The 17567-nt window shown below is 41.8% G+C and overlaps 1 protein-coding gene across 4 annotated transcripts in view; it reads right to left on the bottom strand.

Annotated features, from left to right (window-relative positions):
• The window catches only part of wasf1 (WASP family member 1), a 57221-nt gene extending 39969 nt beyond the window's left edge, over positions 1-17252 (bottom strand). For 3 of the 4 annotated variants that reach the window (XM_083934503.1, XM_083934506.1, XM_083934505.1), the window contains exon 1: positions 16809-16909. The gene's annotated coding sequence lies outside the window, so the exon portion shown is untranslated. Of the gene's footprint in view, positions 1-16808; positions 16910-17190 lie in introns of those variants that run through there. The other variant, XM_083934504.1, reaches the window with a different exon arrangement.
• Positions 17253-17567: the final 315 nt, after the last annotated feature.

The raw sequence follows: 17567 nt of genomic DNA, 5'->3' as shown, positions 1-17567 counted from the left end.
TCTCTATGTCAAATTAGCCTGAACATTTGTCCTTTTTTCTGATGATTCTGGAAACTCATACTCCAACTATGGACTTGGGTTGTTTCTACATTACGAACAGCTGCAAACATAAAAACACAGACATTTAATCAGGGAAACTGGCAGAGCCACAGCAGCCAATTGTAGAGGGGGCACGGATCAACAAAGCTTACCAACAGCTGGTTTAAATCAGTGATGCAGATATGCAGTGCAGGACAGTTATAGCAGCTCATTTTCCAAAGAAAACAAGCAAGGAGGGGAAAAAAATGAATGTACTTTGTCAAACTCCAAAAATGACCAAGGACTTCCTTCAGCTGGTTAAAATACTTTTTCTTTGGAGGCTACCAGGAAAAATAACATGTCTGGCTTATCGTTTCTATTAGGCAGCTATGATTTCTTAAATGCCGTTCTTTTATTTTCTCTCATGAGCAGATAAGGCTAGAATTCTATCTTCATTCCCGTTCAAAGAGCCCAGATGGCCTGACCCTTTTTATCACACATTTTAATATAATAAAATGCTGATGACTTCCTGTGGCTTCAACTGAATCAGATTTCAGAGTTTTTGACTCCTTCATAAAATACTGACAGGAGCTCCATCTATGATGACAGCTTTCTGCCACCTTGGTCACAGCTATAAACACTTTGCCTTTAGACTTAGACAGAAGACATTATTAACAAACTAGATGGTTGTGGCGCATACCCCAGTCTTAATTAGTATCATTATACGTTATAAAGATTGACAACTGGGAGCTGGGACTCTGAACCATAAGAGGTCCCTGGTGCACATTTGCAGAACGAAATAAAATGCGTAAACACACTGAGCATGTTGAAGATTCTCTGAAAGCATATGAGTTTGAAAAAAGTTCTTGTCAAGGCCCCTCCCCCCCTCACACACACACACTCACCTTCATTTGAGACTACAACATCCCCATTCCCTTGCCACCCTCCTCCCTTCCCATCACAGCCGATCACGTTGGCAAAACATATTGTGGCACGTGTCAGTGTGTCTTCCTGCCAATTAAAATTCTGTACCAGCCGGCACCCTTTTAGCACTTAGATGACACCTTGCAGGCCCTCACCAGCGAGGTGCTATAAAAACATGCACATAAGCAGACCTCTTGTTGTTGGGCTAAAAATATACCTGCAGCACTAGTTCTGTCAGGTTGGGCTCCGACAGTTATGCTAACTGGGTTTGTCGACGGTTGGAAACTTTGCAGGGCGTTTGTGACAAGGGATACGGGTATGTGGTTAAACTTATCATTTCCTTGCTTCAATAACTCAATTTTTGACTGTAGTGCATAAACAAAAGCTGTTCTGAGTCTACGGACAATTTTCATGTACATGTCAGACTGTAAGTGGTCCCAATCCAGCAGGGTTGTGAAACAAGGCAGTCATTTAGCAATACGCCTGCCTCTCCTTTTGACACAGCCAGCACTGATCAAAGTAAGCACCCTGGCACTCAGATGGTAGTCAGGTATGAAGATGGCATGGATGCATCCAGGCAGTTATGATGTTGCCAGGTAGGTATAAACAAGTTTCAGGTGCTGCTTCAGAAACAAACTGCAATAGTGACTGCTGAAATTGCAAAATACAATCCCTATCTGTTATTCTTTTTTCTATTATCTCTATTTTATACAAATTAACGATGTAGCAAAACGGTGCCAATGTAGAACAAAATATACAGTGGTATATTACCACTGCATGGAATTAAACTGTCATTGTGCCATAAAACCCACTGCTGTTGTGTTCCTTCCTACAGCTCTTTGGAGAAGATAAGAATCTAAGCTGTCCATTCATCAGATATTTTCTGTGTATGAAAAGAAATCCTTGTGACTCAACAGTGGCTGCCTGTCCACTATACTTTACATTCAGAGCATGATTGACGATGAACCGTATACTGAGTGAGTAGTTGGACACAGCCCACATTGTATTTTGTTACAAAGAGCTTAAATTGCTTTAGACATTCATTTAGCAAACATGCTTTATCCGACTGTAGACAACGTCCACAAGTAAATATTCATGGACGTCTGTGTGCCATCATCAATGAGTAGAGTGTCTGATGAACAAACAGACTCAAAGAAGTTTATCTGCTGAGTGCACAGAAACCCACCGGTATGAATAATGAAAGCCCGCCTGCTCAATAATAAATGCCTGAATGCTCGTACTGTGCAGCTGTTCTTGTTTGGCCCTTGAGGTAAATTTCATTATACCAACTCCCTTACTGTTCATGCAGACGTGAAGGACATGCACACAAACTAACCACTGCAGCAACCCATGTCAGCTTGAACGAGAAAAGACTTTTAGTCAACAAAAAAAACAAGACACAGGAGCTAGCCAAGAAGCTTGTTAGGAGGGCAAAACACTTAGATAAAGTGGACATGCATGCTAAATGAAACTTGCACAGTTTCGTTAATCTTGTCCTCTCATCTGTAGTAAACAGAAGTGGGATGGTTGTTGTCCGTCAAGAACTGTGCTTTGTCACAGACAATGGACCTAGTCCCTCCAGCTAAATAATACCACATGTGCACTATTGAATGCATTTTCTCTGCATTTTGTTCTTGTTTTTCTTAACATTTTGTTGCATCTTAAAAAAAAGTTTCCGAGCTCCAGTGCAAGGATGGAAGTCGTCCAGATCATTGTGGTGAAACGCAGATCAGAGGGAAAATAGACAGAGAAAAAGAAAGAGGTAGCTTCAGGCACATTTAAAAAAGACAAAAAAAAGCAGTGTGTAGCAGTTCATCAGGGGAAAGGGAGAGATCTTCTTCGCTTGTTGAGATCAATGCCAGAGTCCACTCCAGGGGCTCTGTGTTGCCGGACAGAGAGGCTAGATATCAAACAAAAGAGGCTTTCCATTGAAGAGTAGGCCCAGATACCTCATTGATACTGCAATTTTTCAATATTTTTCAGTACAGTAAATATTGTTATCCAGCACTGCACCGTATATTGTGATGTTCTGATTCACATTCATCTGACTGCTATAAATATCCCAGAGGGCAACACGTCAAGAACACTAACATGTTGAGTGTTAAGATATGGCACCCTGCTTTTCACATCTGAGGGCACTTCAGATGTGAAAAGCTCTCAACTTTTCATTTTTGTAATTTCATCACCCCTCTATAAATGTACTTAGTTCTGATTAGAAAGTGCAAATAATTCAGCACACTGTGAATGAATTGCTCTTCTTTAATTTCCTTTGATCTCCATCTAAGAATATGTCATGGTCAGAGAATGACAAGAGGAGTAGTTTTAAAGTGTGGTGATGTACCTTGGAGGAAAAGTGTATTTTAGTGGCTCATGCACCACTGCCTCTTGCATAGAAGCAAATGTGTAAACACAGAGGAAAAAACTGTGAAATCCTTCACTTCAAAAAGGTGCAGACCATAGCGAGGGGAAGTCTCCCCCTTTCAGTGGACCTTCATGGGACCTCATTTTGGTATACGGCAGTGAACGGGGAAAGAATTTTTTACTTATTTTCTTTCCACTGTTATTTACTTCAAACTTAATAAATGAGGATAAATTCAAACAATCAGTGCCTTAAAGCGATTCTTACATTTCTTGCATGTTTTAGTTAGAGCACTCAGCGCTTCCCTCCTAAAGTCCCACTCAATCCTCCTGCCTGACCTCTGATGGTCCCACCTCCCCTGACATGTGCATTGAGAGAGAAATGCGATCAAGTGCACTGTAATGCCTGTGGAAGTGAACCTCCCACAAGCGAATTTGGGGTAGGTCAATCTCCCTCAAATTCACTAGTATGAGGTTCCTCTTTGACGGGCATTCCAGTGAACTTTGCCTAGTTGGAGGATAACAACTTCGGACTTCCCATGGCACTTGAACGCAGCATGAGCAGTGCAAGTGAAACGGAGTGACGGATGACCGGCAGGAAGCTTGGCAAATAATTTAATTCAGACCGAATAAAATGATTGGTCAGACTTTTATCAGACATATATGAGAGTTGAATATTGATGAGTCTGCCATACGCTTATTAGGAGCATTTTAAGATTATAAAAGAAAAGTGTAAAAAGGAAGAAAGGTAAGAATAGCTTTGAGAGACAAAAAATATAAATCAAAATGATTCAGTTAAAAAGCAGTCAATTTGTCAACCAAGGAAGAATTGAAATGAATTGCTTGAAAACCATGCAACGTAATGTTTTTGGTACAACACATTGCAAGACTTGATATTTTACCCTACAACTTAAATCATATTTTGAAATCAAACGTTCCACATCTTTACATTCTCAAACCAACATCTAGACAAAACACAAACTGCTTGCACTGTGGAAGCCATCATGTTCTTTAAAACAAGGCCTATAGAACAGGGTCAATTACAACCCAACAACAGACTAAACAACCGATTCACAACCATTGAGTGAACTGAGCGTAACTTGGCAGCCGCTGAGAGGTGGATACGTGAGTAAGAGAGACATGAGGGGAAGCAGGGAGGGTTTGTGCGATCAAATTGGACCGATCACACAATGCCCAGGGCAGCTGTGCAAACCTCTCATAGGCTGTCTCTTGAGTTTGTGGTTAATGACACAGTCTGTGTCTGTGCATGAGCGATGATTCTGGGAAGAAAGTGCTGGCAGAGCAGGGTGGCGGTGGTTTGTGAAGGTGCCCTTGCTGTGAGGAGGCCTGAGGCGCTGCCAGTGGGTACAGAGCAGGACTGACCACTGGGACGACACCAAGTTCTGGTTTGATCACGTCTTATTGATTCAACTAGACTCTCAGTTAACTAGAGCCATTTCTAATGAGATAAAACATGAAGAGTTAAAGAAGACCTATTGTGCTGAATTTCAGATTCATACTTGGTCTGCTCTGATTGATCAGCGTTTCCGGGTCTCCGCAAATGTGCTATTGCCTGCTCAAAAATCACCAATAAAGGCTTCTAAATCAAAAACAACTCAACTGGACATGTTCCAGCAGGAATGTGACCAAAAACTGAGGAGAAATTAACAACATCAGCAGCTGATATTACAAGTTTTCCTGACGTAAGCGTGGAGCCATAATCGTTTCAGTAGCAGTATCGAGATATTTTAGGCAGGTATCATACTGAAGTAGAAATTTTGGTATCATGGCAACGGCACATACGTTCACCTCATTATTTAAAGCTTTGGCTACGTTTAATTGGAACATCCAACATTGTAACATTATGACAGAAAATAATGAAAGCATAATAGGTCCCCTATATACACAAGCAGGCCTGCAGTGAGTTGCCCTTAAAAATAGATTCTCAGAAATCAAATTCTGATAATGCATATTTAAAAAAAATGTTAAGGATCTCTTCAATTTGCTTGTTTACGTGTTCAAATGTACTTACCAAGACATTTTACAGTTGAGTAACAAACTGTACTAACTTCAAATATATATTTGCCATTTCTATACAATTTCCTGTAATACATCAGCTGCCATACACAAATACAAAAATATCTGTGATAATTTAATACCGGCTGATATTATTAAACATTTTAAAGAAAAAAAACACAATCAAATTAGCATCTAGCTAAACATTACAAATTAAGTCTATACATCAAAAAGACATCACTGTCTTTTTGCCAATGCACACACAAACACACGCCTATACGCAGAGAGCAAGGTGGTGCCACAGTGACAGGCAAGCAGGCAGCGGTTGGTCACTGTCCTCAGGGGCTTTTTCCATCTATAGAAACAGCATGCTCATTAGGGTCAAAAGGTCAGCTGCAGGCAGCATGTGACCTGCGTCTCATAACATCTCAGCACCCTGCACCCCATGCACCCGCACATAGTCCTGACAGCTCTGCTTAAAAATGTCACTGCGAGGCAAAATGGTGGGTGAACATTTCCTGCATACAAATTTAAGGAGGGCTGAGGGTGAGAAGGAAAGGATTAATCTCTACCAAGTGAAGGGGCCTAAAAAAGACAAAATGTGGTCTGACAGGCTTGTATCAAGATCACTGTAGAAGATTGACTCAATTAAAGGTCTCTGCCATCCACTTACTCTGCCATTATATTGAAAAATGATAAAGACACAGATTCACAGTGCCTGCCAGGCAGTTTTTACAAGGAGCGAGATGAGATGTTACTTAAAGTGTCTGCATGATTCAATTTGCTATATTTAGATGGGGAGCACTGTGTATGTGAGTCCAATGGATCACAATCCAGACAAGAGACACAATGCGCTCCTCCGTCCATACAGCTGACACACACAGATCTAGATTTGATCATTACATCAAGCCCAATGCAGTGCCTTGTCTCTGGTGAAGGCGATATGGGTGACAATGGGGCAGAGGGGGTGTAGACAAAAGTACCTCTCAGTCCCTTTTCTCCCTCTTGCGTTTGGCTGCCAACAGGCTTTGTAAGGCTCTCTGCTTGTCTCCAATCGACACATCTTGAAAGGGCACAACTCCAATTCTTCCTGCAGGTACAAAGCCTCTCGCTTCCCTATTCTCTCCCCTTGGTTGCCTCTATTTTTTTGTCTTATCAGCGGGCATATTTCAAGCCCCGGGTCTTCTCTTCAGTATGAAGTGAGGCTGGTGTGTGTGTGTGTGTGTGTGTGTGTGTGTGTGTGTGTGTGTGTGTGTGTGTGTGTGTGTGTGTGTGTGTGTGTGTGTGTGTGTGTGTGTGTGTGTGTGTGTGTGTGTGTGTGTGTGTGTGTGTGTGTGTGTGTGTGAGCATAAGACAGAATTCACAAAAGCTCTTATCACTGCTCCCACACGATTCCTTGTTATCTTTCCTGGTCAGTCAGACTTTGGCTTGTCTCGTCCCCCCTCATCACTGCACCCCTGAGAGTGTGTGTGAGGATATCTGAGTCATCATGCCCTTGTCAGTCACAGGCGATGTTGAATCACCGCACAACCGAGAGCTCTCTCAGTCCTGTTGCAATTAGATAAACACCTACTTGGCTTGCTCATAGTCCACCTCTCTTGCTGTTCCCCACACCAGAGAGCCCTTCATCTCACACGTACTGAAGTAGTTTCAGATACTGATCATATATATATATATATACTTAACAGTTGGCATGTGCATGATTCAGAACTCAAATCTCTAACTACTTTGGCCCACTCCTTGCTAAAAATTCTTCAAACTCCAGGAAACTTTGAAATCATTTTTGACCCCAAACGGGGGCTGGAAAAATACATGCTGTCATTTAAGTTAATAATGTAAAACTGAAAAGTAATACTGATAATCCTTTTTTGACACTTGGCTGCTTGGTAAACTATAACCATTGTTTCAGTAGCATTTCAATTACTGCAATTTCATGTATGGTAGGTCACTGATTATCTAGTTAGTTTTATCGTTTCGGCATAGAACAGTATAGACGTAGAAAGGAAGCCATGGGAGGGGGGGGGGGGGGGAGAGAGAGAGAGAGAGAGAGAGAGAGAGAGAGAGAGAGAGAGAGAGAGAGAGAGAGAGAGAGAGAGAGAGAGAAACTGAGTTATGTGGTATATGACTTATCAGATCTTTAGTGTGCCCTACAAAGCCACTGTCAGACAACCTGGATGAAAAGCCATAACTTGCTGAATCGAACCACTAAAGATCTTCTCTCTGTCTATTCTTGATCCATGCCGCATTTGGAAATTTAATCGAAGCTCTAGGCAACATCTGGCCTGGTGAACAACCAGCTTCTGCTTCCTCTATTCCGCTGTAACGTTACCTTAGTTTGAACTCACTGCAAAGCCGCATTAAAAAATCTGGTCCAGCCCCAGACACTGCTGATACCCAACTAAGACATTATATTGACCACAAAACTGGCAGTCATCATTAACCTCATTGGAAGCAGTCAGCAGCACTGATAGTGCAGATCAAGCTTATGTAAAGTAGGACGTAGGAAGGAGAGAAATATGGTATATTATAGACATGTAAGAAACAGACAGTGGGAGAGGGGATGCTGTAAGATAGGGGAAAAAGACAGGGACAGAGAATTAACGCACAGGAAGCTAGTAAAAAAATAATGCCGAGATGGAAAAAGATGAGGCTCTGCAGGAGCTGAGGCAGAAGTCCCAGCAGTGAGGCCAGGCCTGTCTGTCAGCACCTATCTGTCCTCCTGAGGCTAGGCAAACTAGGCTCCAGCCTCAAGTCGTCACTAACATTTATATAACCGCACACAATAATGAAATCACCTTTGACCTTATCCTACACCACTGGATGGACCCATGCGGGCTGACGCTTTATTGTTTAGCTGGAGGAGGATGGTTTTCCTCCAGGCGGCTCACGCCTGCTATTTAACTCCCAACACTTATCTGGCATTTAGCCAGCTAAGGCTGACTAAGATACAAATATACACACACAAACACACATTGCTTTATATATTTTAAGCTATAGTATGCATTTCACAGGGGGCAGGCCGGGAGAGCACTGGGATCAAGCCAAGCTGTTCACCTGACTTAAAGATAGAGGCACCCTTGCCCTAGCATCCTGTCCCCACACTTGCTCTTCTCTTGGTATCTTGGTTTGCAGAAGGACCCAAACAAGCCACGAATAACATTACCTGCCCAACGACAGTCTCGTTATTACTGCAGTCCATCTGCTGCTGTTCACAAGACTTCTGCTGCACTACTTTCACAGCTCACCCTGGTAGTATGTGTGAATGGACGTTTGTGTGTTTCTTACACACACTTCTATGATTGACTAAATAACTGATCATCAGTAAATGTTTATTTCTAAATTGTGTTATTGCATTTACATCTATCCATCATAATAATAGGGCATTTGGGGTATACATTCTGGTTGAAACAAAAACAATATCATGCAATATAAGTGTCTTTTCATTTGCCACCCTTCAAGATGGACATAATGGAGTCATTTTCTCCTTGTTTCTATTTCAGAGTCTGTCCCGGGAGATGTCTGTATTATTCATCAAACAGGTGCACCAGCTACACACCCATAATCTGAGATACACCCTGCATGTAGTGAGTAAAGAGCACCTTTCTCCTTATGCACTGATGGACGGACTAACCAAATAACCTGTGTAGTATTTTTGCTAGATTTAGCTTGTTCGGTTTTCATCTCCAGTATACTGTATGTTGTTGCATAGTGTATTCATAATTCAGCTTTACATCGTAAATCTGCATTTTCATACTACAGCAAAGATGTCAAATCTTCTAGTAACAGTGTTTCATCTTATTGCTGCTGGTAAGCAATGAAAGTGCCAGAGACCAAGTTAATGTGAATGCAAATACATTATGTACTGAAGGTTTACAGTTAAATAGCAATGAAACTGTTAACCAGCAGTATCAAATTTTAGTGATTTCACCCCAATCTACCATACAAATGGATATAGTGACATGGTAACTCGAAAAACATTATAGATTTTGAACTACCTTCTCAAATCATTGTCACAGCACTGAGCTCTGAGTGATGTTAAGGTTGAGATCCATCAATTCAGTTGACATAGTGAAGTCGACAGAGCCTATTCATTTTCTATAGAGCGCAGGAGATCCAGTTTGCAGACTGAGTTGAATGACCATTCACCGTATCTGAATTTGCATAATCATGATCATGAATTTGCATAATCAACTTTAAGAAAATGACGGCTGTCCACCATAACAACTCAGGTTTGCGAAACTCGGATCAAACAGCCAAACTAGGCAGTGGCAGTGATTGGGGCTGGACCTGAATATTCGAATATTCATTCGTTTGGTAGATATTAAATTTCCATTTTCGGTATTCGGATATTCGTTTTTTTAATTATCTATTTTTTTGTGCTTAACATAGGCTATCGATAAAGGCGATTTGCCAGTGCATTCTATTGATTCTTTTTAATTGCACTATTATTGGTGGGAATAATAAACCCTCGGGAGCGCCTGACACAGGACAGCGGTGAGTCCAGTGCTGCCTGCAGTGTTTTTACGGGTATCTGATTGAAAGTATTGTTTTTTTATGTGTTTTGTTTGGATCTTTTTTTCCACCTTAGCTGACGTTATATTTAGAACTGTATTTTCACTTTCACAGCGCTGTGTCAGACAGTCGGACTGAGCGTCTATAATGAGCATTTATAACATGTAGGTGTAATTCATCAATGATAGGATAAAATCTGGTAACAAATGGGTAAAATAATGTTAAATGATGCTGATGATTTAACAGTAGCAGACAGTTGTTTTTCTGGCAATTAAATGAAGAGAGAAACACAGTCTATGCCCGCCCACCAGGCTTATACTCACTTCATCTTCACCCCTTCTGCAGAGTGAATCATAGGAGTGAATAGAGAAGAAGAAAGAAAACGCACATCCGGCCGTGAAGAAGAAGGTGATTTACACAAAAATGGCAAACAAAAGTCTAACTGGACAGATGAGAAGATGGGAACTTCCGTCAATAAGGGCCAACGCCCAAATCGTCAGATAAATTAAAGGAATGGCAAGAGTCTTGGTTGTTTATGACAAATTACGCACCCGCTATGTGACCACGGTGCAACCCGAGTCATGTCCTGCACACGCTCTACCTAGGCAACGCCCCTCGCCTAAACCAAAGTATTCCCAGTGAGTGAGGATAAATCTGACACAGATAATCTACTGTTGTGTGCTACATGTGTGAAAGGGAAATTTTGGACAATGTCTGGACCGGATTTGTCAGACATTGTTCAGAGTTCATGTGCAAGAACGGCTTATGTCAATGGGACGATGGTTCACAGTTACAGCTCGCTGGCTGGCTACAGAACAGGCACAACAATAAAAAAAGATCCAGCAGAATACACGTGTGTTCATGCAAACATGTGTATATGTGTAGCATATATATATATTTATACCATTACTCCCGATCAAGGACGAAGACACACTACAGTACCTATTGGCGTTGTCAGAGTAAGGAAAGATGACAGCGTTATCTATAGATGAATCTCAGTATTAACATGTATGAGTGCAAATGTAATGTTATTATATAATAGGAGCCTAGGCAAACTCCAAGCTGTGTGCATGATTCTATAAATGAATGGAAGTTATGTAAGGGACTGTTAGGTGCCCCAGCCTCTTTCCCATAGCTTGATGTGAGAGATTGGCTTTGATTTCATAATACTATTGACATTTTTAATACTGTTTAGATAGGCCTGATAGTAGATAAGAAAAAATAACTACCACCTCCATGTCTTCACATTTCTTCTGGCACACAAATGAATGGTGGAATACGGTATGTAATTCTTCACTGAACCGTAACAACCCTCTACCGACTATCTATCTTTAGCAGATGCTTCTTTCACCAGTAAGAATTTTTCTAACCTATATCTGACCTCTGCTCTGCAGCAATAATTTGTCCTGGGGAACTGCATGCATAGTTGTATGATAAGCATTGGTTACAAGGATGAAGTGATTGCTGTGTAAGACTGTTTAGCGGGGGATATTTTTTTTTTTATTTAAGTGAATCTGGCATTTCCTGCTAAACATCAAAAGACAAAAGGAAGGTCAAGCTGCCTCTACTTTCCGATTTTCTGAAATCGAAGAGAAATACACTCAAGAGAAGTACACTCGCTGCCCCCGCTGGGCTTTTATCCAGCACAAATCAGACGAGCCTTGTGACAGGCCTCACACAAATCTGAAGTGGAGCTGGATTCTTGCTGTGAGCTGTAAATGAACCGCCAAATATTGGCTCCTAATTGAAGGCAGCAGTTGTCTGTGTACACAGGCACCCCTGCTGTGAAACTGTGGACAAACACACCGGGACACTAAGAGGCTACTTCCCCTCTTGCTCTCTTTTCATAGCACTTTCTTCTATTCCCTTCGGCATCCTGTTAAAGACTATTTTTTAAAGATAATTTCTATTTCATTTAGACTGTTTATAGTAGACACACATGAAGATTAGAGCAAGGCTAACTGCAACAACAGTCTTGAGTTAGACATAAACCAAAATAATTGTGTGGTACATTATGTGCCTGAAACAAAAGCCTATTGCATCTTTTATTTTCTACTTTGTTCTTGTCTCTAATCCTTCACTGTCTTGACCACTTTACTTCTTCTTTGCTTTTTCTTTTACTCCTATCCAGTGCAAGAAGAGGAACTGAGAAGAAAAATGAGTGCTTATGAAAACCCTAATGAAAATGCAACGTGTCTGTAATTGAATACGGACGTCTGACTCCTGACACGAGGGATTCAAGCTGCAGACTTGCTTCCCGTTTCTCTAGCCTCCATCAATCATCACACATCACCACAGCGACCGGTGCATCGGCCGTTCCAGCTCAATAAGAACCCATCAGTAAAAGAGAGGAGGAATGGGAATAGAAGAAAGCAGAAATCAAGAGAGAGGGCATGGATATTCAAAGAGAGGGAGTGACACGAAACTGGGAGAAATAATATATACTATGTTGTTTTGCCCATCGTGGTGGAGTTCAGCTTTGTTTAACTTTGCATATTCAAACACATGCTTTGAGTGCTGCTGCAGTGATCATTTCGATGTCATCTGGCAGCATTTAGAGCAGGATTATGCACAGGACAGAAATACACTGTAATCTAAAAGGGCAGGAATATTACACGAGTCCCCTAACTATTGACATTGTATACACACAGACACCCAGTTGCACACAAACCCGATGTCAGTGCTTAGGCCCACAGCTACAAAGGAGAGCCCTCACTCCTGGCGCAGACCATGGCTACATTGTGCTGAGAAAGGTATCGGACTACAATTACCATCCAAACACACACACGACACCTGGGGAGTGGCCTCAGCGGCCCATAGTTTATGCCATTGTGAAGCTCATTTTTGGCTTTCAGCTGAAGAGAATGTGCTAGGTCAGTTACAGGACACCATGGTGCTCCGTTTCCTAAATACCTGGCTATTACTGACTGAAGAGTTGTCAGGGCTTACCATAAACCCACAAGGAGAGAGTTGTCTGTTATCAATATATTGTAAGCCAATATTGCAGGGTTCAATCTTTTTTCCCCTTCTTCTTTTCTGGTTTGGCACTGCGTTATCTACTCTGAACCACATTTAGACTACGCTTCTCAGCCTAAACAAATACTTGTATTTTTAAAGCTGGAAAGCATGAGCATACTTTCTAGTCGCTAAAGCTGCAACTGGCACATACGAAATACCGGCTAAGCTGAACATTATAAAAGCAAAACGAATCCTTTCTAGAACTCATCAGAGCCTAAAGGGATGTGGTGAGTGACAGAACTCTAGCATGCATTCAGACGGCAGCTGTGGTCTCACTAGTTGGCAGCAGAGGTATTGCATCACAGTGAGTAAGGACCTGCTGTGTGTGTGTGTGTGTGTGTGTGTGTGTGTGTGTGTGTGTGTGTGTGTGTGTGTGTGTGTGTGTGTGTGTGTGTGTGTGTGTGTTGGGGGGGGGGGGGTTTCTTTTTTTGCCCTGTTGGCAATGGTTGACAGGTCTATTTTAGAGATATCCTGTCAACTCCCTGACAGACCCTATCCACGCCCTCTCTTCCCTGGGTGACAGTGAGAGAATGAAGCAGAGAAGATGAAGGAGCCAGAGAGGCAAAAGAGACAAAGAAATACATTTTGTGATAAAAGGTGACTGACACTACAGGAGAGTGATGAGTGAAAAAGGTAGCAGAGGTAATGCAACACTTTTCTTAATGATATTGTAAGGATATACAGAGGGAAAATGATGGGGCTCTGTGATCACAGAAAAAGATATCCATCTTGTGATGGGTTCACACCCACTGCAATGCCAAATCAAGGTAATGGCATAATGTGTGTGTGTGTGTGTGTGTGTGTGTGTGTGTGTGTGTGTGTGTGTGTGTGTGTGGGGGGGGGGGGGGGGGGGGGGGGTAATGACCCCCTTTACTTCTGGCACCCTTGCTTGGACCCCACCCATCTTTGAACTCTGCCTTCACTTTGATCTCAACTACACACCTGTAAAGTTTGGTGACTGTATATTGCAAGGTTATGACGCTATCGTGGTCCACAGACGGATGTATTATTAACACCTGGCAAAATACTCAAAACCGCCTCTGTGTTAGTTCCCGCTACAGTAAGAGTCTCCAGGAGAGCATAAAGTCACAATCAAGGGTGGACAGATATATGGTAAAAGCAGGGACGGAGGTGGTGGAGGCAGTGGCAATAAGACACAAGAAGCGCCAGTCTAACTGAGCCCTGGTGTCCCTCTGTCAGGCCAGTTTAGACCAGGGACAGAGGCAGTATTGTAGGCCTGGCCAAGAGGAAGAACAATAGCTTCTGTGTGCCGGAGTCTCTGGTGCATCCTTACAGCTGGGAGATAGGAGGTCTGTCTGTGGCTCCACTAAATGGCACGTAGCGGGGCACTGCACACGTACATGTGTTCAGTTTCTCTCTCTGCCTTTCCCAAAATCCCTGGCCGACATTCTTCCAACCTTCTCCTCGTGCCAGGCAGTCATCACTCATTTTACTCTCATCTCTTCTCCTTTCTCTCGCAATACGCTCTTTCATTATGCCCTGTGTTATTCTGTGTGTCCTCCAATCACCCCTCTCCACCTCTGTGGAGAAAGACAAAAGAGAGCTACAGAAAGAGAGATATTCTTCTTGCTAGGCTTAGAAAAAAAGACAAAGACTGGCAGTGGATCAGAGCCATGTCAACAAATAAGAGAGGTCCAAAAGCCTCCACAGTAAGCATGCCAAAACTCTTCTATCACGAGGGCCTCTGAAACAGAGAAAAACATGAGAACTACAAACTGTGCAGGAATGTCATCCCTCTCAGCAAAGAGTTCACAAGCAGCATCAGATAAAACCTTGGTAATATGCTCTGCGCTATTTTGGGAACACACCTGTAGGTAAGGTCATTTGTCGGGTAAAACAAGTACTTTTAAGATTTAGACCTTTCAACTTTCTACTTTTCACCGGTGTTTAAGGTTTTCCTGTGAGCTTAGAAATAACATGTTAACCCCAAGAGGTAACTCACTTGAAATCATCTTGCCTAAAACAAAACAGTAGCAGTGATTTGAGGCCAAAGCAGGCAGACATACATACATACATACATACATACATACATACATACATACATACATACATACATACATACATACATACATACATACATACATACATACATACATACATACATACATACATACATACATACATACATACATACATACATACATACATACATACATACATACATACATACAGCCTTAAGCATCCATCCACTCAGAGCTGAGCGAGGAAGAATTTGATCACTCGTTGTGATCGATGTCATCTTGAAGACAACTTTCAATTCAGCCAATATGGCTGAATAAGGTTTCATGCACAAATATATGTTCATTCTGAGCAGTTGTGAAACTATAGCCTATAATCTGTCATGTGATAGTTTGGATGCCACTGTTGCAGACAAATTTTACAGCTGCAAGGGCTCTAAGACTATTTTGTTTTAGGGGTCTGGGTGCTTTCACATGTGTAACCGTTACATTTTCTACATCAATAATACAGTTTATCTGGAACGTATACTCTATATACAGAATAGAGAAAGGATATATTATTTATGCATTTCATTGAATGTTGTAATAGATCTGTGTGGCTAACTATATTTTTAAGAATCAGCTCTTTCTCTTTGTTGATATTGATATGTTGTCGAGACCTAACACATTTCCTCTAGAGAGACAATCAAGATCTGACCTGCAGGCAAGTAATTCTTTAACCTCCTTCAACTCATATACACATCACATGCAATCACTATCTGCACCCCACTTAGCCCTGCTTCTTGTCTCTCTTTGTGTCTGTATTATCAACATTAAACATTTTCATATATCAGAGGCACAAACATACCCCACTAATCTCCCGTGGCACAGCAGCGTACATAGACTTTTATCAATGGCTCTGCCTCTGATCATGTTTCATTCATCACCACCGTACGGCTTTTACTTCTACTGTATTTTAAAATAATGCTGCTTGCTTCACTGTAGACAAAAGTGTTCCCTGCAGCATCAACGCTCTCCACGGTTGGGTTTAAATAGACAGACTGCAGAAAAGATGGTCAGTTTAATGTAAGCCATATATACCATACATACAGCATCTCACACGGAGACGGCATCATGTAATGCAATGAATACCTTGAAGCTGCCAGCAGGTATTCAAAGCTGATCACAACAGTCACAAAAACATTGTTCATCATGCCCACTTTTCTTACTGCACTTGAAGTAGTACAAAGAAGGTTTCGAATTTCACAAAGCATGATTTTCACTGGGCTGAAGGCTACCATCCCCCATGACTGCAAACCAAGCTGGCTGGAATAGACCCCAGCCCCTATCCTCTCTCTGTCTCTCTCTCTCTCTCTCTCTGAGGCAAGTCGATGCATTCTTAGTAGGGAAATTAAAATCACGTCAGCCAGCGGTTTCGCCTAATCTTACTGTACCAACCTGAAACTCCTCAAATACGACGAGTAATTAAAAAACAAAAACTAGCATGAAAGATGAGATATGTGGCACGTTAGATAACGTTAGATAAAGTGCAGGGCGAATATTTGTTCCCCGGTTTCTCACCAACATGATATATTCCTGAATATGTCAAGAAGACGCTGCTGCGGAGCTCCTGCAGATGTGGAGCTTTGCAATGTATCACCCTGTAAGCGGTCCCGTTACAAATGTGTCCTTAATGTACTAATTACTTAACAGTATTGGTACATTTACAGGGGTTTGGACCACTTTGAGAGTCCTATAACGCTGTCAACACTGCCACATTTGTCACCTGTGTAATGGGTTAATGTAGTAAGCCAGGGATGGCCAGGCAGTGTTGAATTACCAAGACCGTTATTATTAGTCAAATAGCTCCAATAAGTCTAATGTTACAACACGGTGACTCGGTTTTTAAGGCATGTTTGTTGCTGCTGTGCTGAGATGCAATAACAAAGTGACATTTTTCAAGTTAAAATATGCGACTAAAGTACACAGTGTCCAAAGAATTACCTGATACGTTTGTTTAAAATTCCTCTTATTTTCTTCCCATCCTCACTGAGCAGCAGAGCATGCCACCGCGTCCAAGAATTTAAATCCCCGGCTCGGATCCATGATTGTACTGATCTCAAATGTACTCCTGGAGGAAGAGGCGGCGGCGGCGAAGAAGAAGAACCCAGGCACCTTTTTTCCGAAGGGAATCTCGGGGTAGATAACGGAGGAATTGGCGTCAAACCCGGTCCGCTCAAGCTAACTACGTGTTCAAAAAAACAAAAAAAATCCCCGCCAGTTTCACCCGTATGCGATAAATACGTTATCTCCAAAGTAGCGAGTGTGAAATGGCTTTTATTCGCAAGAAAATGTCCCCGTTACAACCGGGGATAATGGTACTTACCACTCTATTGTTGGGGGCGCGAGCAAGCTCCACATGCAACTGCTGCTGTGCTCTCGGGAGGCTCGCGGATGTGCGCGCTCGCTGTATTGGCTGGTTATCGCACACCGTCATTATATGTGCTGTCCAAACCATTAGAGATATATGATTGATTGGATTATTTCAACCCTCACTGTACATTAAAAAAAAAATCATATAATTAGAAAAATAACCATCTCCTGTGCAATGGTTTCATGATACAGCATTGACTTTATTATGTAAAAATAAAAATATATATTTTTAATTTAAGATCTAAAAATATCTTACAGATGTAAATACTGACCATCATATACCTAGGTGACTATATGCTGGTGTTTATGGCTATATCATTATGTTATCGA

This window comes from Echiichthys vipera (genome assembly GCF_963691815.1).
Source record: "Echiichthys vipera genome assembly, chromosome: 19".
NCBI lineage: Eukaryota > Metazoa > Chordata > Actinopteri > Perciformes > Trachinidae > Echiichthys > Echiichthys vipera.
This window is presented reverse-complemented; position numbering and strand designations above follow the sequence as displayed.